The sequence below is a fragment of the Hyperolius riggenbachi genome, chromosome 7 (assembly GCF_040937935.1).
Source record: "Hyperolius riggenbachi isolate aHypRig1 chromosome 7, aHypRig1.pri, whole genome shotgun sequence".
NCBI classification, from domain to species: Eukaryota; Metazoa; Chordata; class Amphibia; order Anura; family Hyperoliidae; genus Hyperolius; species Hyperolius riggenbachi.
In genome coordinates this window covers 281690873-281713496 of record NC_090652.1, presented here as the reverse complement: position 1 = coordinate 281713496, position 22624 = coordinate 281690873, and the positions used below count along the sequence as shown (strand labels likewise).

The 22624-nt window shown below is 42.8% G+C and overlaps 1 protein-coding gene and 1 long non-coding RNA gene across 7 annotated transcripts in view; one reads left to right on the top strand and one right to left on the bottom strand.

The window, feature by feature from the left end:
• ZEB2 (zinc finger E-box binding homeobox 2) overlaps nucleotides 1-22624 on the bottom strand; it is a 209097-nt gene that overhangs the window by 56221 nt on the left and 130252 nt on the right. The window contains exon 1 of one of the 6 annotated variants that reach the window (XM_068245865.1): nucleotides 13554-13656. The exons of the other annotated variants lie outside the window; for them this stretch is intronic. The gene's annotated coding sequence lies outside the window, so the exon portion shown is untranslated. Of the gene's footprint in view, nucleotides 1-13553; nucleotides 13657-22624 lie in introns of those variants that run through there. 6 annotated transcript variants of the gene reach the window in all.
• Nucleotides 13745-22624, top strand: part of LOC137525080 (uncharacterized) — a 57188-nt gene continuing 48308 nt past the window's right edge. Inside the window, exon 1 of the long non-coding RNA XR_011022858.1 lies at nucleotides 13745-13893. This is a non-coding gene — a long non-coding RNA (uncharacterized lncRNA). The remainder of the gene's footprint in view (nucleotides 13894-22624) is intronic.

Genomic DNA, 22624 nt, shown 5'->3' with positions numbered 1-22624 from the left:
GCTGAGCCTTTATCTGTGACAAGGGTAAACAGTGTTACCTTATGAGCCCCCCTCACAGATGTCTGTCACTTGCCCAACACTGCAGCATCTGTTCCTAATGCACAGGGGTTATTGATCAGGTTGACTTTTGCCTTGAGAAATTTGGGGGAGGGAAGAGTGAGGTTCATATATCAGCCAGGCTTTGTTTGTGGAACAGGAGACGTAACTGAAGCTGTAATTAGGACTAGGCCAGACCCTGCCTGCATCATCACCTTCTGTTGACAGAAGAAGGTCCGAAATCCCTTTACCCTGGGTCCCGGCATACCAGGAGACATTCGTCAAGGTGTTCAAAGTAAATTTTAGTATAGGTTTGTAAATTTCACACATTTATGTTACATGCAGGCCTGTGGAAAGGTTCACTTGGTCAAAGGGACAAATGGTACTGAAGGGGCTGTATTTGATGCAGAATCATCTTTATCAAAGGCGGTCACAGGCTTGGACAGAATAGATTGCCAGCTTCTGATCTCTGCAGTAGTTCCAGGCCAAGAGAGCCAATGCACTGTAGCCAACTCCGTGTCACCCATTCTTTGAAGGGCACAGGAGACAGTGGGTGTCTGTACAGACGTCAGACTTGCGTTCAAAATTCAGTTGTCACAACTATATCAGCCATCAACTGTACAGTGTCTGTACATATCTTTAGATGGAAGAAGATAGAACTATAAAACCCGGTACACACTTTCAATTATGATTGGCCAATCACTGACCAATTTTACCTCCTCGAAGTAGTATGAGGACCAACAGATATTGAATACTATGAGCAGATTGTGTAGGTAAGCTATCATATTACATGGAAGTGATAAAATTGTTCATAGATTGGCCAATCATAATTGAAAGTGTGTTCCGAGCTTTATTCAAGAACGTTCATGAAATCAGCAGACAATTGTTGTTCTCAAATGACTCTGCTGTAGTATGACTTTGTAGAAGTAACATATTCTAAACATAACTGCAACGGGGAACTGCTGTCCTGCAGGGTACAGTGAGTATGGTAGTGTCAAAATAACACAAAAGGTAAAACACACACACAGCTGTGGTGACGGAACAGTACCAAGAGAGCGTTAAACTGACGGGTCAGAGCCGGTCATGCACCCCCCCCCCCCTCCCTCCCTTCCCCCCCTTTCACACACACACAATTTTCTTTCCTAGAATCTCGCTGCACAAACATGGACTCTTCCATCACTTTTACAATCGTTCACAGTCGATTTGGGACACCTAAAAGGGAACCTGAGGTGAGAGGGATATGGAAGCTGCCATATTCATTTCCTTGTAAACAACGCCAGTTGCCTGGCAGCCATGTTGATCTCTTCTGGCATACGTAGTGTCTCAATCAAAACCCTGGAACAAGCACATGACTAATCCAGTAATACCTGAGTCAGAGTACCTGATCTGCTGCATGCTTGTTCAAGGCCCTTGGGTGTAAGTTACACACATGATCAGGAGGACTACCAGGCAACTGGTATTGTTTAAAAGGACATAAATATGACAGCCTCCATATCCCTCTCACCCTGGATTCCCTTTAAGAGTCTTTAGTCAACTAACCAACTGGAGCAGCAGCAAGCAAGTTAAGCTGAAGTGTGGCGGGAGTGTGCCATGGCCTGTGGCAATTCCCGTATCAGGGATCCAGTAATTGTCTCTTCACCGAGGAGGACTATCTTACCCTCACATCAACCCACAGCATCCTAGGACAATTCTCACATCTTGTGAACAAAGACCCTTAGCAGGAAGAGTCCAAGAAAGAGCATCAATTAAAATATTGATACCAAACCCCTCTCTGAGCTTCTGCAAAGTGTTGTCCAGAAACCTCAACAAACAAAACACACACACCAAGGTAGTCATTACTGTCCCTGAAATGGACACACGTGAACTTGGACAACAATAGCAGGAGTGGAGCATAAACACAAAGAGCTATAGTAAAGAAACTTCCTATCATTAGAACAGATCATGGCTAAGGTACAGGAGCTCAAAACTCGCGGGACAGCAAGGTGTAAAAAACGAATATAGCTTATTTATGATACCGCATAGACTTCATTAACAGCCAATAAACCTTCTGTAATGGAATTTTAAAAGTTATTTGGGTTACAGTACTGTGGACTTGCAGCAAGGGAGTCATGGTATTATTGTCACCTGGGCACTGACATCATGGCATTTATATGTTCCTCCTGCATTTATGGTTGCTTTCCTTGCTTTGCTGGAGCTTAAAATGTCTTAACAAAAGTGTACAAATCTTGTAAGTTTCTGATAAATTTGCTTAATGCTGGGAACACATTAAGTATTTCCCATCCGATTGATGGCTGATCAGACAGGGAGATGTAGCGTATGTATATGTCTAAACTGCTCCCGATCAGTAAGGGATCGATTTTCCGATGATAACTTCGCAAAATTCGATCCCTTTCTCTATTGGAAACAGATCGGACATGTCAGAAATAATTGCCCAATTCCTGCCGATGGGATGTGAAATTGTATCGTGTGTTCCCAGCATTAAGGGTAAGTGCACTTGTACTATAAATGTGCTACAACAATCCCAAAATAACGCCACCCCCTTACTGCAACTCATGGTTCTGTGCTACAGAATAACTCATCTATCTGTGATCTGTTTTCTGCCTATCAGGTCTGAATCGTATTATCTGTGATCTATCGCTTTCCTGACTCTACCCAGATGAATTGATTATCATACCTAATATGATCTTGCACAGTGGGGGAAGATCTGCAGAGAGAGGCAGGAAAAACGGTCAAGCTATCAGGAAAGCTTTCATCTGTATGGCTACTTATACACTGTTTTATTATTATTTTCTCTTTATAAAGTGCTAACATATTACGCAGTGGTAAACACAAAAATATGGAAAACAGACAAACCTGCGTATATAACCAGTACAAATCAAAATACAGGTTTGTAATCGTTTTTGGGTGCCAACCTAGAAATCTAGGGTGTTTGTAGACAAGACACAGAACATTTATACAGCGTTTTTTTCCTGGCAGACTCAAAGCGCCAGAGCTGCAGCCACTAGGGCGCGCTCTATAGGCAGTAGCAGAGTTAGGGAGTCTTGTCAAGGTCTCCTTACAGAAGAGGTGTTGGCTTACTGGACAGGAAGAGCTGAGATTCAAACCCTGGTCTCCTGGGAAGAACCCTCAATGCTGGATACACACGGTGCGTTCGCGCACTCGATTTTCCAGTCGATTTGTTTATTTCTAACATGTCCGATTTGGATTTCGATGGATCGTTAGGTCGATTCGGCATAGTTTGCATGCGAATCGACCTAACGATCCATCGAAATCCAAATCGGACATGTTGGAAATAAACGAATCGACGGGAAAATCGAGTGCGTGAACGCACCGTGTGTATCCAGCATAACGAGTACACTATCCAGCCACCACCACAATACAGGAACTGAGGAAACTTTCACCCAAAATGATCATGTGTAACTCATACTAAAATATGCACAGATGGATATTAATGAAATATCTACAGTACAAACAAAATATGGGGCGCTCCCAATATAATCTAAATAAGTAAAAAAAAAAAGGTATCCTGATGGGCTAAATAAATAAGATTACAATTAAGTAAGATCAATTATAATTGCTTTATTGATCTTGGTGAATTTCTAAGTCATAAGTACTTATACTTCAAATCTGGTAAACTGACACAAACGTCATTAAAAAAAGTAATCAGAACTCTTTTCTTTCTGCTCAACTCATTTTTTTTTTCAAACATGTTGTTTCAAAGTTATCCGCCACAAGGGACCTTGCTCAGAGTTACGTTTTTAAAACCTTGGACTTCAAAACCTTGACAAGGAAACCGGCAGAAATATGAGGACACTGTCCTTGTGTGAGTTATTGTGTCTAATACCTTCCTCTGCAAAAGATAACACAATGAAGTGCGTGACTAAGACACTAACAACCTCCAAAGTTCGGAAAGTCTCCAATGACTGAATTGTTACAAGTTTCTTTAGGTATCGCGGCCAGAGCGAGGGATTAATGCAGAGAAAGTACAAGGGGAAAAGAACGCAGGGTAGAGAAATAGATTACAGTATACAATTGCATGACAACATTTAGCGGACATGATTTTATGCAACGGTGCAAAATGGACTAAATCAATAGAATAGACTAAAAAATACTAAATACTGGTAGATGGACTTTTTGCATTTTTAGCTAGAGGGTTCTGTGTTCCAATCCCACTAGGGACTCTATAAGAGAAGAGCCTCGAATTCAACTTTACATGCAAATTTCAACATTTGAAACAGCCAAACAAACCTAATGTCTGCTTATTGATTAGCCAGCTGCCGTTTTATTGATGAGCAATTTCTCTGATTAGCTCAGTTTTAAATCTCTGGAAATTTGCAAGTAAAGTCTAATTTTAAACTCCTGTCTAGAGACGATCTTTATGGGTTTTCCTTGTGTATGATTGGGGTTCCTCCAGACTCTCTGCTTTATTCCCACAACCCAAAAATATTCTCGCTAGTTTACTTTTGAATTCTTCTGTAACTGTTGTCATCAGAGCTGGCTTTCACAAAACAAAATTCTACTAATGTCTCAATTGAGCAGTCTAATTCCAAAATTCAAAATGAATTTGTCCAATCACGGACCGTAAAGACTGACAGGGTCACCTTGCCAGCACTGAGTGCTCGGTTTGAATTCCAGCCAGAGCACTACCTGCACAGAGTTTGTATGTTCTCCCTGTGTCTGCATGGGTTTCCTCTGGGCACTACAGTTTTCTCCCGCTTCCCAAAAACATACAGGTAAGTTAATTGGCTTCCCCTTAAATTGGCCATAGACTGCAATACATGTGGTGGTTGGATGGTGTAATGGTTAAGGGCTCTGCCTCTGACACAGGAGACCTGGGTTCGAATCTCGGCTCTGCCTGTTCAGTAAGCCGGCACCTATTCAGTAGGAGACCCTGGGCAAGTCTCCCTAACACTGCTACTGCCTATAGAGCGCGTCCTTGTGGCTGCAGCTCTGGCGCTTTGAGTCCGCCACGAGAAAAGCGCGATATAAATGTTCTGTGTTTGTTTGAATACATACACTACACAATACTTGCATACAAAGACATATGATGGCAAGGATTAGATTGTGAGCGCCTCTAGGGACAGTTAGGTGACAAGACAATATACTCTGTACATCGCTGCGGAACATGTCAGCGCTATATAAATGCTAAATAATAATAATCCCCCTTTAAGGACCAGTGATTGATGGGATTGGTTCTTTGATACCAGCAAAGTGTGGCAAAAGAAAAAGTGTATAAAGATGGCTACAATCAATGAAGCATAAAGAATAACCCGCCAACAAAACTTTTCCTAGTAGTACTTTTTTTTACATTTACTTTATTTGGGTATATCTTAGTAAAATTTGGCAGTTTTTGCCCCTCTTCATGATAGTCCTCAGATGACACTTGGCTAAGAAGCACATTCCTATGCAAAACATCCCTGTGTAATTCGAATACACATTGACTAAGCATTTGCAATGTTAATTGTGTCCCAAGTTCCACAAGGTTGCAAATTCTGACATGCAGTTAGTTGTTTTAAGTTAATGCCCACCACACAAATGTATAGTGGAGGGTTGATCTGCCTAATGGCCGAGATCCTCTCAATCAAAACACTGATCATGGGATATCTTCCAACACAGGGCAACACAGCCCCTTATTTCACATGATAATTGATCAGATCCTTTACTCTTTTTTTTTTACTGCTCGGGGCAATGCAAAACCAACTCACTCAACATATTCAGATGTTCTGCACCTGATTTCCTTTTCAGATAATCCACTGCTCAAAATTGGTTTAAGATTTCCACCAATATCAAGAAGGTCAACAAAAGGAATCAAACAGATCTGCTTCAAATAATTTAGATAAAATAGTGCTGGACCGATTGTTATATCTACTCATTGTAAAGTAATGGGCAGCACGGTGGTGTAGTGAATAGCTCTATCGCCTTGCAGCGCTGGGTCCCTGATTCAAATCCCAGCCAGGGCACTATCTGCACAGAGTTTGTATGTTCTCCCCGTCTCAGCATGGGTTTCCTCCTGGCACTCCAGTTTCCTCCCAAATTCATACAGATAAGTTAATTGGCTTCCCCCTAAATTGGCCCTAGCCTACGATACATACACTACACAATACATGCATAGACATATGACTATGGTAGGGATTAGATTGTGAGCCCCTCTGAGGGACAGTCAGTGACAAGACAATATACTCTGTACAGCGCTGCAGAAGATGTCAGTGATATAGAAATACTAAATAATAATCGTAAATCAGCTTACTCCAATTAATTTATCTGTATGTCTTTATGTGGGAGGAAAACTATGCAGACACGGGTAAACAAAGTATTGGCTGGCAATCGAACCGGAGTCACAGAACTGCAAGGCGAGAGTGCTAACCACTATGCCACCATGCTCGAGAATCAGCCTGTGGTCTATGGGCAGCTGACAGATCAAACATTTATTACTAGTAGGGAATACCCAGACAGCTTATGGTGATCCAGAACCACCTGGTTCATCTGATTTCTCCTTGGCTTCCCTCAAAGAATTTGGCCCTAGAGACAGTAGCTTTGTTAGCAGAGTATAACTGAGGCTCAAACTCATGACCAAGATAGTCTACTAAAAGCATTCTCCTTAGCTGCCTATACATTATCCTACCGAAGAAAATAAAGCTAAAAGTATCAGTCTTGATCCATCTGAAGCGAACAGGCTTCGTGGCTTCAATGACCTCAGAAAGCTGCGACCGACTTTAAAGGACCCCCACATGTCACGGCAACCGAGGCATCCATCCCCTACCTGAAGCCGAGGATTCGCCGTCTTCTACTTTAGAATATCTGCGAGGAATCAGTCGCTTTAAGTCCACTTTTAGCAAAACTTTCCTCCTCTTGTTCCTTCCATAAAGACGAAAATTAGACTTTCTTCTGTTCATCCTGTGTTGGTTGACCAGCAGAAGCTCTGAGCCCAGCCACCACCTCTATCTGCAGCTGTTACCAACAAATGTTCAGCTCAGGTAGTGTGCTGCTGGTTTGCTGTTCATCACCTCCAGGAAAGGAAACACTGAGTGGACACTTCTTTTTTTTTTTTTTTTCCTTTTTACAAGTCAGCTGGGGATGGCTGATCACCTGAATGGTTAAAAACAGGGGGAGGTCGAGCCATTAAGGTGGAAATGAAGGGCTCTGGGGGTTCTAAATAGAACAAGGTCTCAGCTCTTAATCACATGAGGGATCAGTTTATTTTGATGTTAATAGTTAGGTCCCTTCAATTGCAGGTCATGAACTGAATAAGGGTGCCCCCATTGCCGCCCCATAAACTGGCATGAGCTACACTTAAGTAGTTAAACAGAACTGACTGAATGAGGAGACGTTATTTGAATAAGAAGAAAAAAACTCATTTGGTTTATTTTTAACACCACACAGAGGATCGGGTAAATGCCAGAGAATTTCTGTTGGCAACGTCAAGTGTCAGTTTACTTCAAGATGGCGCCTGAACGGACTGCCTCAGCAAGCTGCTCTGCCCTGTGTGTTCAATTTACTTCTTCCATGTTGTTAACTAGGGATGGTCGGAAGTAACAATTGCCGATTCTTCAGAAATTCCGATTTCTGCCAATGCCGATTACAGATTCGGCGTATGCCCGATTGTTTTCCGATTTCAGAGTTCCGATTTCTGATCAGTAGGTTTTTTTGTGTGATTTTTGCATTCTCTGATTGGCCAAATACTTCTAAATTGACCCTGCGTTCTCTGATTGATCCATTGCTTCCGAGTTCTGTGATTAGGCTCAAATTACCGAATTGGTGTAATGCAGTATTTCTGTAGAAATCCGTTTTCCAAGTTCCGTTTTCCAAGTTCGGATCGGAAATACGGCTTTCCAATTGGAAATAAGGAAACGAAATCCACGAAATCCTAATGAGCATCCCTATTGTTAACGCCAACTTAAGCTCGATTCCACTTTGCAGTGACTACTGTAATTACTTACCATGGAGAACATTGCTGTAATTGTCCCTCAAAACTTCTAAAACAACTGCACAAATTGTTCCAGAATCAACTGCATCTGCTGGAATGCAGGGAAGTACAACATAATGAATACTGAACCGTTTCCCATTATGCCGGGAATACACAGTTCGTTTCTGCCGTGCGTTTCTCCTCTCGATCGTTTTTGCCGCTCGATTCTGCAGTCGATTCTTTTATCTTCTGCTAGTTTTTTCTTATCTTTTTCCATTCACTCGTATCAGAAATCGAGTGGCAAAAGAATCGAAAGAGAGATCGGATATGTAAGAAATTATCAATCGAACCATCTAATCACCTCAAAAACTAACCCTGTAATCCCAGCATAAGTGTAAAAACTTGGCCAACAGAAAACTATTCTGATTAGATATTTTCATAATGTTTTCTAGTCTGGAGATATTTACAGTTATAGGGTGATTGATTGTAAATTGTAACAACCCATGGGACACCCATGTTACAAACAGCAGTGCAGGAATCAATTAGAAGATGCTTCTCAGCCGAGGGGCCACCTCTGCCACTCGTTGCTTCGGTGAGCAAACTGCCTGGCGGATCGAGTGCAGGTTGAGGGTATTGCTCTACCATGTGCATTAGCTTCAACCCCCCCAATCTTTCAGAGCAACAAAACTCAGTAAGGGTGCTTACAGGCATCCAATTTTGATTGGCAAATGACTGACCAATTTTAGCACCTCCATTTAGTATGAGGGTTAACAGATTTTGACTACTATGAACAGATTGCGTAGGTCATTTCTCATACTACATGGAAGTGGTACAATTGTCCAATCATTGGTCAGTCAAAATTGGATGTGTGTGTGCACCCTATGACTCGGCCTCGAGTCTGCACCCTCGGCCTTCGGCCTGAGGGATCAAGTCCCCATCCCAGCCAGTTTACAATCCTCCTATGTGTGTACAAGGCTTAAGATACATTGGATACAGGATACAGTAGTAAGGGATTATGGGTCTGTGGGTAATTTATAAAACAAAGTAGTCCCGGAGAAGACTTGGAGACATGCATGGGAAGAGGAAGAGGATATATGCAAAGAAGTCTATTAGATACTTAGATGAGCAGGAAGTATGGTTCGAGATGTTTGAGGTCAGGAATGTAGACGGGATAGGAACTTTGAATTCATTTAAAGGCAAATAACCGTAGCATACATTTGATTCTGAGGTGAATTTGGAGGCCTGGTTCCCGCCAACCACTGTCTTTAGACAGCTTGAGATTCCAAGTTGCTAAGTGGTCCTAGTGGTCTTTGTCCCAACAGATTATTTTAATCTCTGATAGCAAAGCCAGCACTTGAATAGGAGCATTTCATCAAGATAACTTAATACAACCCTCTTGTCTGCTTGGGCCGAGGCCTAGTTAGCATTTGCAAATATTCAGCTATTTTTTTTATTTATTTCTTGAACAGACGAACGTTCGTCCCTGACACATTAAACCTTCCTGTTTTCCAAAAGCGCCATCGCTGGTACCTCACAATGGACAAAAGCAGACAGGGACTGCGACACGGACCCGGACAAAAGCTCAATGCATTACGGTCACTCCAAACAGGGCACAAAAGGGGATGGAGGCAGCGATGTGTAAATTAAACAATGCAATGGGGGGAAAATATTGAATAATTTCTGTCATGAGGCCCCGGATAAAGCTAGCCTCTAATTGAATTAAACTCCCATTTATTTGCTCAGGCACAAACAACAGGCTGAAGAGAGAGAGAGAAAAAGTGAGGTTTGTTCAACTGTTCGGAGCTCCCACCTTTCCTCACCCTTGCACAAATTCACCATCTGTGCTTTCAAACACACACATGTTCCACCTCACAACAAATGTACAGAGACCCCGATGTACACAGAAGCCAAAAAAAAAACTGGAGGAGGACAAAAGCTCTGTAGGTTGTCTATGAAGCAAAGGGGGTACACCGGTGGGGGCGACTACTTTGTCCATCGCCCAGGTGAGGTAGACCGGTGCGTCCCCCCCTCAGTCTCGCCACGCGTTGAGCAAAAGAAAAGGTTAAAATTAGAAAATTCAATTTATTTGATAATTTCCCAGAATAATTAGAGTTAATATGGGTTAATTAATATGCAAATCTCTTAGCAGATGTTCTGCAGCAGAGCCTGTTTGAGAAAAGCAGCCCTTCCATTCTCCTGCGCGATTTTGGCTGTCAGTTATTGGGTATAATTACTGTAACCAACCAAGTACACACAAAACCTTTGGAATATCAAATCGCTACTGTTGTTTTTTTGTTTTTTTTATCTTTCCGCTTCCACTCAAGCTACTACTTTGCTGCAATAAAAGCGAAGCGTTTCCTCACAAAGCAAAAGGTCTTTTTTTTTTCTCTTGGACTGAAAAAGAGAAGAAATGAATCGAGTATTTTTTTCCCCTTCTTTTGCATAATTAGGTCAGTATTATAAGAGCATTCCAACAAGCGCTAAAACAATCGCAAGCACCTGCAAAATCAGAAAACATTGTTCTTTCCTTCATTCACTGACCAAGGATGGCGCTGGGTGCCAAGTGCCCGCCCCCTCTTCCTGCTGTGCTAACATTTACCAGATAATCCTCTCAACCAATCAGAAACCTCTTAAATAATCTATAAAAAGAAATTTGATTTGTTACTCTGAGCACTTGTACTTACATTGATCTCATCTCTATTTGACTATTTAAGGGAAACGTTTACTAAAGAGACTGTAGGGGATACCATCATTATTTTCTTTTTTTCATGAGAAAAATTGTTTGAAAAATCCCAACATGGGTATGTAGCTTTACATAGACCATAAGATCTCTATACAAGATCGGTGTGCCACAGTAACGTTATTGCTTTCAGTGTCCCTTTCTTTCAGTGAAAGAAATTCCGTCAGTCAGGTTTTGAATGCTACCGCTTACTTCCTTCTCTTGTGACACCATAAGCTCAAACTTCAGCCCTTGGTGTCACATTGACAGGAGCATCTGCAAAGGAGTGACTTTCCAGATGGTGGGAGAGATTAAATCATCTGACTCTGTTCAGCTTCAGTCCTCAAAGAGGTGTGTCTGAGACCACCCAGGAGGAGCTTAACAGTTCTGTGAAGAAAAGCAGTCTCCCAAATGGAAGTTACCACTAGCAACTAGTTCCAGAGGTGCCCAGGTTGTACTAAAACAGCGTTAAAAGCAATAAAAGGAAAGGAGGAGGTGGCTTACCTCAGGGATGACACGGAATTAATTACAAATATTAATAAGTGCATTATGGCAACACGTTTCGTGGGGATATCCACTTCTTCAGGCCAATTTTCAATGCCTGACTGTTGTGTGAACAGCCGAGCAAATAGCACCTTTACTTAAAGTGTACTTCAAATAAATGTAAATTTATCTGAACTAGCCAACTTTATCAACAGTTTGTGCTACCAGTTTGTTTTTCTGTATGAAAGCTGCCATCTTGCTGGTGATGCCACCACTATGCACAGAATGGGAAGAATCCACAGCATTTTTCAGCTGCTGTGGACAGTCACATCAGCCTGCTCACTAAAACAATCAGATGTCAGAGAAAAGCAGAAATGAATCCATTCTTTGAAGGAAGGCTAAAATGCAAGGTCGGATTTATACTTTTTGTATTTTTGGTACCCCTGTGCCAACTTTCTTGTTGGTCCTCTTCGCAGTAGCATCCCCCATTCCATGTATATCCCCCCCATTTCATGAATACCATCTATATACAGCAGCCCCTCTCTTTCATGTACAGCTCCCTGGGGCAGCAGCACCCCCTTTCCATGTGTCACTACTTATTTGCAGCTTTCTTTTTCATATGCACCAACACCTTTTCCATGTCCAGGCGCGCCCCTATAGCTGCTGGCGCCCAAGGCCCGGGCCTCTGTTGCCTTTCCAGAAACCCGCCCTGCTAAAATGTAAATACGAAATAGTACAGGTACAATGACAAGCGGCGACCAACTACACTTCGTTTTACGATAAAAGTAAATACAACACCAGATCGCTTAAATTTTACCCAAATAACGTAGAAAGTTTTATCTTCCTGTATTCCAGAGCTATTAGCAGCTCGCTCGCAAAGAGATAATTTGTATTTAAGGTTTACCGAAGTAAATAAAAATAGTTATGAATAAAATAACAATTACAGCACAACGCTTGCATTCCTCACACTTATGGGACAGTTTAATGCTAGATATTAAAGTGAACAGAAGACTTTTTTTCCTCTCTGTGAAATATTTACACTCGAATTTCAGATTTTTTTGTCTGGAGTTATGAGTAAGTAGCGATTATATTATTATTATTTTTTTGTTGTTGTTGTTGTAACGCACACGGCTTTAAAAGAAAAAAAAACACAAGATAGCGGAATAACGTGCAAATATTTAAACAAACATCATTGTGGAGAGGAAGGGAACCAGCGGGAGGAGAGATGTTGTGCGTTGGCTGTTTACAGAGTGGAGAGCTGGAAGTGGCGCCTTGCGGGGCTGATAAACTCGTCCTGTTGAGCGTGCTCAAGGGCTTTGCTGCAAGCGTGAGGTTTCCACCGCGCTACCGTGAGAGCGAGTGTCAGCTCTGCTGCCCACAACTGGTTGTGAGCTCTGGAGCAAGCGAAAGTGAATCTCACATAGAAACCTGTCTGTTCTGGATACTGTCATCCTAGCTGTCACCTCCACTCTGAATATTACTTTATTCTGTCCACCGTGAGAATCATCCCCTCACATTATCGTGTACAGTACTTCTCATGAGCTTCTGCCTTCCTCTGGAATCCCCTCCTAAAACATATTTGTCACTCTCCAATGCATAGATTGCTTTTTTATTCATTCCCATACCTCCAGTTTCCCCTCCCCCTCATTTTTTTAAAAATAGATTTTAAGCTCACAAGGGCATGTTTCTATGCTTTTGTGTTTCTTATCACCGCAGTATGTTTTGTTACGCAGTATGTAGTAACTGTAATTTGATCTCTCAGCTGTGTCAGCCTCGGCAAAGCAGCTAATTTATAAACACAGATGTTAACTCTGTGCCTGCTTCCATGAAAGCAGGAAGTAGACACACGATTTGTATCAGCTATAACAAAAAATGTTTTTTTCTTAAAAGGTTATTATGCTGTTGCATATCTTTTAGAGCAGAGAGTAAGTTCTGGGCTCAAATCTGCTTTAAAAGAATCAGATCTCTTATTGGATTGGAAAATACCTGCTGCACCAGTTTACAATTTACCCTCTCCTCCTTAGCAACATCCAGCTGTCTTCTCACAGTCAGCCTGAAACACTCCCCCTTCTAGTCACATGGGCATGCAGAAGGGAGAGTGGTTGCTCTGTCAGTTGAAGCCACACCTCCCTACTGACTGCTGATCTATCATGGCTTCAAATTGACTGGTAGTGCCCCCAGAGCAGGGAGTTCAGGGTTGCTAATGAAGAGGTCAAGATCTTTGCAGTGGAGCTGCAGTTACCTATTTTAAATGAGCAAAAATTAAAACAAAATTCTATAAAAGGCATATATGACTGAACTGGGACCTTAATTAAAGGACCACTGCCGTAAAAATCTTAACATTTAAAATCTATGTAAACATCTACAAATAAGAAGTGCACTTCTTCCAGAATAAATTGTGTCATAAATTACCTTTCTCCTATATTGCTGTCACTTACAGCAAGTAGTAGAAAAGAAATCTGATAGAATTGACAGGTTTTGGACTAGCCTATCTCCTCATCGGTGGATTGCCAGGTTTTTATTTTCAAAAGCACTTAGTGAATGGCAGTTGCTCTGTCCAACTGCCAAAAAAGTGTACGATGAGCACGGAGGCCTGGCCAGCATCTTTATATAAATCTTTTTCATGGAATGTCTTTATAAAGAACAAACACCATGGTGAGAAACCCCTATGGGAAGATGGACTAGCCCAAAACCTGTCAGCAATGTCAGATTTCTACTACCTACTGTAAGTGACAGCAACATAGGAGAAAAAGTAAGTTATGGCTCATTTTACTCTGGAAGAAACGTTCTTCTGTGTTTACATATATTTTTAATCTTAAGATTTTCATGACAGTGGTCCTTTAACTAGAAAGTGCCAAAACTTGCTTGACATGTGACGAATCGATTTTCCCTGTATGTAAACAAGAACCCGTATAGAATAAGATGGAGCAGGGCCTACTTCACAGCCACAAATAACTGTCACTGCAGTTCCTATCCTCCCTTATCTGCGCTCGGTGTTACGACAATCCTCTCCCAAGCGTTTTTTTCTGTGCTGGCTCCGGCCTGCTGACAGAGTTGTCATGGCCTGGTGCCACTAGTAGATGTCTGAGCCCCCCTCCCTCCTGCAGGCCGCACTCTCCCCCCCTCAATCCCTTTCAGGTAGTGGAATTTGCTGACACGGTAGTGCACAGTCGCTTGTCAGCTCGATTCCTGGGTGTGGCAGTAACCAGACAGATAGCCCTGGTACATAACGGTTCGCAGGAAAGGTGCCTACTACACAAAAGGCAGCAGTCAGCTGGATTTCAATTTAACCCGTGTGATGTGATGTGTGCGCAGGGTTATTTATCGCAAGGCGACACTGTGGCACGAGACACAGTGTGATAAAACCAGTGCTACTTCACTAGTCTTAAAGGTTTTAAGGAAAATTATTATTATTCAGTATTTATATAGCACTGACATCTTCCACAGCACTGTACAGAGTATATTGTCTAGTCACTTAAAGCGCACCTGAACTCAGAACTTCCTCTCCGCTCTAAAAAATAAGCAACAGCATAATAACCTTTAAAGGAAAACATTTCTATATTACAGCTGATACAAATCCTACAATACATCTGCTGTGTGTCTACTTCCTGCGTTCATAGAAGCAGACATAGGATTAACACCCTGTGTTAACAAATCAGCTGCTCTGCCGAGGCATGCAGCTGAGAGATCAAGTTACAGTTGTGATTAGTCACAGATGAGGGGGAAATTAGTCAGGCTAAACTCTCTAAACACATACAGGGGGCATTTCTCCATGATTTCCTGCTGTCAAGACAAATAACATTTGTATTGCGTTTTTCTCCTGGCGGTCTCAAAGCACCAGAGCTGCAGCCACTAGGACGCGCTCTATAGGCAGTAGCAGTGTTAGGGTGCCTTTCCCAAGGTCTTCTACTGAATAGGTGCCAGCCTACTGAACAGGAAGAGCCGAGATTCGAACACTATCCAGCCACTAGTGTGCAAGAGTTCAGGTCCACTTTAAAGTGTAACTCAATTCTTTATTTTTATCTGGTAAACAAGTAATAAGGCAATCCAAAAGTTAAAATCACTATTACTTTTCTTGTTGATAAATGATCATTCCCCAGTATACCTGACTCTTATTTGGTACACACAAAATTTGGTACACAAAAAGGAAGTTGCAAGGCATGCTGGGTTGTCCTTTTTTGCTTCTCTATTTCCCCTCACACTTAACTAATGCAGCCTGATTGGCTGAAGCTTCTTCTTCCTGTTTTCCCCTCCCACACCTCTGTTCCTCTCTGACTGGCCAATATTTCTCATGCTGAGAAAATGCACTTTCTATAGTGGAAGGTGGGCAATGCATACACAATCAGGTAGAGGAGAGTAAGGGAGGAAATGACATCAGGATTGGCTTCAAAATAGCCACACTTAAAATGGGAAATGCAAAGAAGGATTTCTCTTTTTTTTACTGTAGAAAAATCACTAAAATCAAAACGTGAGCAGTGCAATACATATGTTATGTAAGTAGAGCAAGTATGTATCTACTTATATATGTGTTTTTCTTCTGAGATAGTATGACTGACAGCTCCTCTTTAAGTAGGATAAGCACAGGTAGTCTTTAGAGAAGGTACTATTAGATAGACATTTCAGTTCTAAGGCACGGTCATCGCTAGCGGAATCTTTATACTGGATGCAGGGAACAGAAAGTGGAACTGGAAATTTTCGGCCAAAACTATCCAGACAACAAACTTTTGTGTGTGTGTGTGTGTGTGTGTGTGTGGTGAGTACGGGAAACTGAGATAACAGGTTTATCTGTTGCTGCAGAATTATTCTGCACACCGTGATAACACCAGTAACTGCCCAACATTTCACACTCACATACTTATCAATGCCATGTGTTTGCATAGACCTGAAGCACTTATCTAAATCCCTGAGCTGAAAGTACAGGACCTCCAGTGGAAGGCAGATAGGGAGGGCTGTTTGGAAGCTGTGTAGGTGATAATGCAGCTTGGGCTGGATGGCTGAGCTAGCTCTCTGGATAGAGGTGACATTTTTCCTGCCCTGGACAGGAGGGGCTACCTGATAAGAGGCATCTCTGATGAGGTGCATGCTTTGTTTACAGGGCCTGTGAAACAGACCTGCCTGTTTGATTTTTATCAGGCTCAGTCACCTAAACAGCAATTAGAAGAGGGAAAGCGACAAGTTAAACAGCTTATCTGTTCAGTGTGTGGCGCTATTATACCTATAATCACTACATTAGGGCAGGAATGCACTCTGAAAAAGAGCGGAGGTGGCTGAGGTGGGCCTAGGATCAGCGCCGAACAGTACAATTGTTTGCAGTTGGATAAAAGTGCATACATACAGTACATAGGCAGCATAGTGGCAGAGTGGTTAGTACTCTTGTCTTGCAGTGCTCGGTCCCTGGTTCAAATCCCAGCCAGGGCACTCTCTGCATGGAGTTTGTATGTTGTTGGTTGTGTAAGTTAATTGGCTTCCTCTAAATTGACCCTAGACTTATGCTGGGAATATACGGTACGTTTTCACGGCTCGATTCCCCGCTCGATACTGTGGGCGATTTTCTTATCTTCTGCTCAGTTGCCTTATCTTTTTCCATTGTCCCCCATGCGGTATCAAGCGTGGAATCGATTGGGCAGGAGATCGGACATGTCGGAAATTATCAATCGAGCCATCTTAACGGCTCAGAAACGTACCGTGTATTCCCAGCATAAGATTTATACACGATACAATACATACAAAGGCATATGACTATGATAGGGATTAGATTGTGAGCCCCTCTGAGGACAGTTAAGTGACAAGACAATATATACTCTGTACAGTGCTGCGGACGATGTTGGCGCAATATAAATAATAATTTTATGCTATACCAGTTGCCTGGCTATCCTGCTGACCCTCTAATACTTTCAGCCATAGACCCTGAACAAGCATATGCAGATTATTCTGACATTATTGTCAGGTCTGACAAGATTACTTGAATGCTTGTTTCAGGTGTAAGGCCCCATACACACATCAGACCATAGTCTTTTGAAAATGAAAGATCACAGACCAATCTTACCACCCTTCATGTAGTATGAGAGCCATACTCTACACAGTCTTTTCTATGGAGCTGAACTCCACATCAGAAAAAAATCTTTGCAAGATGCTGCACACAAAGATGCTGTACAGACACAAAAGATCAGTATCTGCAAAAGATCTGTTCCTGCCAAAAATCCATTCCTGCAAATTGCAATGATAGTCTATGAGATCTGCAGATCATCATACACACATGATTTAACTGACATTCATCTGCAGATCAGATCCACCAGGATGGATTTTCAGATCTGTAGATGATTGCTTGATCTGCAGATGAATGTCAGTTAAATCATGTGTGTATGATGATCTGCAGATCTCATAGACTATCATTGCAATTTGCAGGAATGGATTTTTGGCAGGAACAGATCTTTTGCAGATACTGATCTTTTGTGTCTGTACAGCATCTTTGTGTGCAGCATCTTGCAAAGATTTTTTTCTGATGTGGAGTTCAGCTCCATAGAAAAGACTGTGTAGAGTATGGCTCTCATACTACATGAAGGGTGGTAAGATTGGTCTGTGATCTTTCATTTTCAAAAGACTATGGTCTGATGTGTGTATGGGGCCTTATTCAGACAGCAACCAAGTAGCCAAGTTCCCCTGCAGCCAAGTACATCAGCAGGGCTGCCAGGGAACTGGTATGGTTTAGAAGGAATCAAATATGGCAGCCTCCATATTCTTCTCACTTCAGTTGTCCTTTAAGCAGAGGTAGAAAAATCAACTCAGCATTAAATAATAATAAAAACGAAATATAAACCCTCCAATAAGTATGTATTCTCCTCCCCATTTATGTAGCTCAGAGCCACTTTATCACATTCTGATAGCTTAGCGGTTTGATGAATATTTTAGGGAACCCTTTCTTTAAAATTAACTTGAGCCGTTAAGACGACACAAAATGAACAATAAAAGAAAGTTGTAGAACGCAGGGCGATCGTTTGCGGGAGTTTCTCGCGAAAGTCTTCAGCCCGCGGCGGCCCGTTCCAGAAAAAAAAAGACAGCGAGAAAAGTTTTGACGCTGCGGGCGCCTGCGTCCTATTTTAATAAAAAGCACCCCCGCTGAAACGAATGGCGCTCGCCAACCGTATGCAAATTTCAATGTAAGCAATCATTGCGAAATTAATTTTGCCAGAACTGATTAAAAGCATTAATAAATCTATATGGCGTATTGCTTCAATCTGATACGGCGAATATCCCGCCACTTCCTGTAAGATTAATTATAATTCTACAATAACATATTACAGTGCCAGAAGAGGCAAACGCGATGTATTCTCTTAATAATGGCTTAAGCCCAACCTGAGTGGTAATTATGCCGGGGAACAGTCATTTGAGCGCTGTTGTTTTCTTTAACTGTTCATGTTAAGAGCCCGGGCTCAATGCGATATGTGGCAATGATTTCATTGTATATTTTATTTAGTGCCTTTTTAATTAAAATCATCAAACCTAGCTTCAGTTTTTTTTTAATTCTTTCTTTTTTTCCCCTTTCTCCGCGAATCCTTTCTGCTATCGGGAGAAGAGAGTCTGCACAGTTATTTGAGATAAAGGCAAAGTTAATAGTGACAGTGTTAAAAGACTGCAGCTCACAGGTAGCATGATGGCAGAGTGGTTAGTGCTTTCGCCTTTCAATGTTGTGTCCAGGGCCGGGCCGAGGCATAGGCTGGAGAGGCTCCAGCCTCAGGGCGCAGTGTAGGAGGGGGCGCACAATTCATTCAGCTGTCATTCCTAATTGTGTATGAAGCAGAAATAAATAAGAAAAGGGGATACATAGCAGTGACTGCAAGACAGGGAACTAGATATTAAGGTGTTGGGGAGGTTGTGGGCCCTGTGGCCCTCTTAGTCTAACAGCAATCAGTGAATGACAGCTGGGGTGGGAGGGGCGCACTTTGCTGTCTCAGCCTTGGGTGCTGGAGGACCTTGTCCCGGCCCTGGTTGTGTCCCTGGTTCGAATCCCAGCTGTGCCACTATCATGCATGGAGTTTGTATGGTGTCTGTGTGGGTTTCCTCCGGGTGCTCTGGTTTCCACCCAAGTGAATTGGCTTTGGCTTCCCCATAAATTGCCTGTTGACTACAATGGACATATGACTATGATAGGCATTTGATTGTGAGGGACAGTTAAGTCTAGATTAAAGACTATATAATTTGTACAGTGCTGCAGTAAATGCTGATAGTAAATAATAAGAGTTCATATGTTGATCTCTTAAAGGGAACCCGAGGTGAGAATAATATGGAGGCTGCCATATTTATTTCCTTTTAAAGTGGACCCAAATTAAAAATACAAGATTTCAGAAATAAAAATCTATTTTCTAAATTATAATAATAAATCAAAGCCTTTTTTCAGCTGTATGATGACAAATATAAAATATTTTACATTTATTGGTGGAACCCCTCCCTTCCTTTCATATTGCCGGGACAGAATCCGGCAAACTGGTGGAGTAGGTGGTGTCTGGCAAAGGAGGAATTGCTAATGGCCGCCACCTGTATAACCTTAGTTATGAAAAGAGAAGGGTGAAAAGCATGCACTGAAATACTCATAGGCGTGAAGGAGTGTTTATTTATCTTTGTATGTGTCAGAGTGGTGCAACTAAATATTTTGAATTTAAAAAATGTTTGGTTTGGGTCCGCTTTAAGCAGTAACAGTTGCCTGGCTGCCCCGCTGGTCCTCTGCCTCTAAAACTTTCAACCATGGACCCCGAACAAGCATGCAGCAGGTCGGGGGTTTCTGACAATAGTGTCAGATCTGACAAGATTCGCTGCATGCTTGTTCCTGGTGTAATTCAGTTCACTACTGCAGCCAAATAGATCAGCAGGGCTGCCAGGCAACTGGTATTGTTTACAAGGAAATAAATATGGCAGCCTCCATATCACTCTCACCTCGGGTTCAATTTAAAGTGAATGTTTACCTATTTAAAAACCAAAAAGTCAGATACTCACCTAAGGAGAGGGAAGGCTCGGTCCTAATGAGCCTTCCCTCTCCTCTCCCGGTGCCCGGTCCCGCGCAGGATCCCCCGTGGCAGTATTCGACCAGTTCAGTCAAATACTGCCACTTCCGCATGCCGAAGGGAGCTTTCGGAAGCCTTCGGGAGCACTCGGGCTCCCGAAGACGGGCCGATCCATACTACGCATGCGCGAGCGCCCTCTGTGACACACTCATGCGTGCATAGTATGGAGCGGCCCGTCTTCGGAAGCCCGAGTGCTCCCGAAGACCTCCGAAGTCCCTGCGGCGGCGGACGCGAACCGGGAGCCAGCGCAGCACCGAGGGCACCGGGAGAGGAGAGGGAAGGCTCATTAGGACCGAGCCTTCCCTGTCCTTAGGTGAGTATCCGAATTTTTGGTTTTTAAATAGGTAACCACTGGCTTTAAAAGATTGCTCCACGTAGATAAAAGGAAATTAATATAATACGTATCAGGGTAGGAACACACTAGGCAGAATCACATAAGCATTTTCCACTATATGCTATAGAAAACGCAGATGCGATTCTGCCTAGTGTGTTTCTACCCTCAGTGCCTCACAAGGTAATGGTCGCTAGAGCCAGATGACAAGATGACAAGGCGGGTGCCTAGCGCCTGGTGGTTGTTAATGTGGACCTGAACTCTTGCACAGGCCAGAAAGCAAACCTAGAGAAATGCACCCTGTATGTATTTAGAGAGTTTAGCCTGTCTAATTCCCCCTCATCTGTGTCTAATCATCACCACTGTAATTTGATGTGTCAGCTGGCTGCCTCTGTCGAGCAGCTAATTTGTAAACACAGGATGTTAACCCTATGTCTGAAAGCAGGAAGTAGACACACTACAGATTCATTGCCGTAACAAAGAAATATCTTTTTAAAGGTTTATATGCTGTTGCTTATCAATGAGGTGGTTCTGAGTTCAGATGCGTTTTAAAGGGGCTGGCTAACCACTCCTCAAATCCCATCTCTTTCCTCACCTTGCCAAAGAAGCCAGATGGCAAGCCGGCGGAACTAAAACCGCTATCTTTCTTGGGGTCCACTTCATCTTAAAGCATGTCAGAGCTTCAGCGTCTCCCCACTTGATGGCTCACTATTCAAATACTTCTCATTGCAGTTCATGACCATTTCAGCTGACAGTCTACTGTTTCTGCATGTTTGGTTTGGCTGCCCTATGGACAGGGGAGGGAGAAGAGAGGCAGGAGGCTTTACCTCAGATGCCTGCAAGAGACTCCAGTCACAAAACTGATAATTACCTAACTTTTCAGCAATCGCAAAGTTCTTATTCTCTCGGAAATCGAAGCAATGCCAAAGTTGCCATACTCCCTCCTGTCATTCAATGTGCTGAGCAGGGCAACATTTGGGTGGAAAATGATCAACTTACCTAAATATTATTGGATTGTGGGGTAATGATATCCACATAAACCTAGGGAGACCCTACTTACTCCCAGCCAGAGATGGATCAAGTTGAGTGGGGCCCAAGGCAAGCGGGCCCCCTCATGGTTCTTTTGGCAAGCTGAGGTAAAGAGGAGTCAGAGAAAGTAGTAGCTGGGCCCCTCGATGCCCACTAGGCCCCAGGCACCTGCCTAGGTTGCCATGTGGATGATCCTGCACTGCTCCCAGCGTGTTCCTGTTGGGAACCAAATTCAATATCCCAGCCCCAGAGAGAAAGCATGAACATTACTGCATTGTAGCCCACAAACATAAAGCGCAGATCAGGCCTACAGCCTCCAGATCGCTTAATCGTCTGTTTGCCGCCTCACGACAAAGACAGACAGATACAGTGTCTTGATGAAGTTGAATAAGTCATAATTCTCGTTAAAGCCTCTTTGTAGGATTTTCTCCTGATTAAAGTGAGGAAGAAAAGGATAAAATCAATGGCCAGTCACATGTGGTTGAATGGCATCTGTGCGAAGAGATAGCATGGAGAGTTCCCTGCCATAAACCACTGTGTCGGCCAGCTGGAGGCCCGGGATTTAAAAAGGTCTAGGGGGGGTGGACCTGGCCTCTCTTGTGGGATAAAGATCACAGAGAAAGCTGTACAGGTGATGACCAGGCTTTAGATCAGGCCTATCTGTGTTTGCATTCATATGGTAATGAGCTCACATCTGCTACCCTCTTGGTGGTTGTATCTCTGTCACCTGAATAGCTCCCCCACCAGGTATCAAATCAGACACAGGAAATAGCTTTGTCTTTATCTAGCCAGCAACTAGAAAGAGAGAATGATCACCTTAACAAGAAAAGACGCGCTCAGCAGGAGCAACATACTTTAAGGGGGGGTTCCGCTTTTAGGAGGCATAACAGTTATGGCCTTAAGCACTTTTGTGTCTTTTCCAAATTTCGTTACCGCATCTTTTTTTATCTTCTTCTTCTTCTAAGCTACAACAGCTCCCAGCAGTACCTATTTTGTACCTATCAAATTTCCCTGTCCCTCTTTCTGCTTCCGTTATCCCTCCCTTAGGTCCGATATATATATATTTG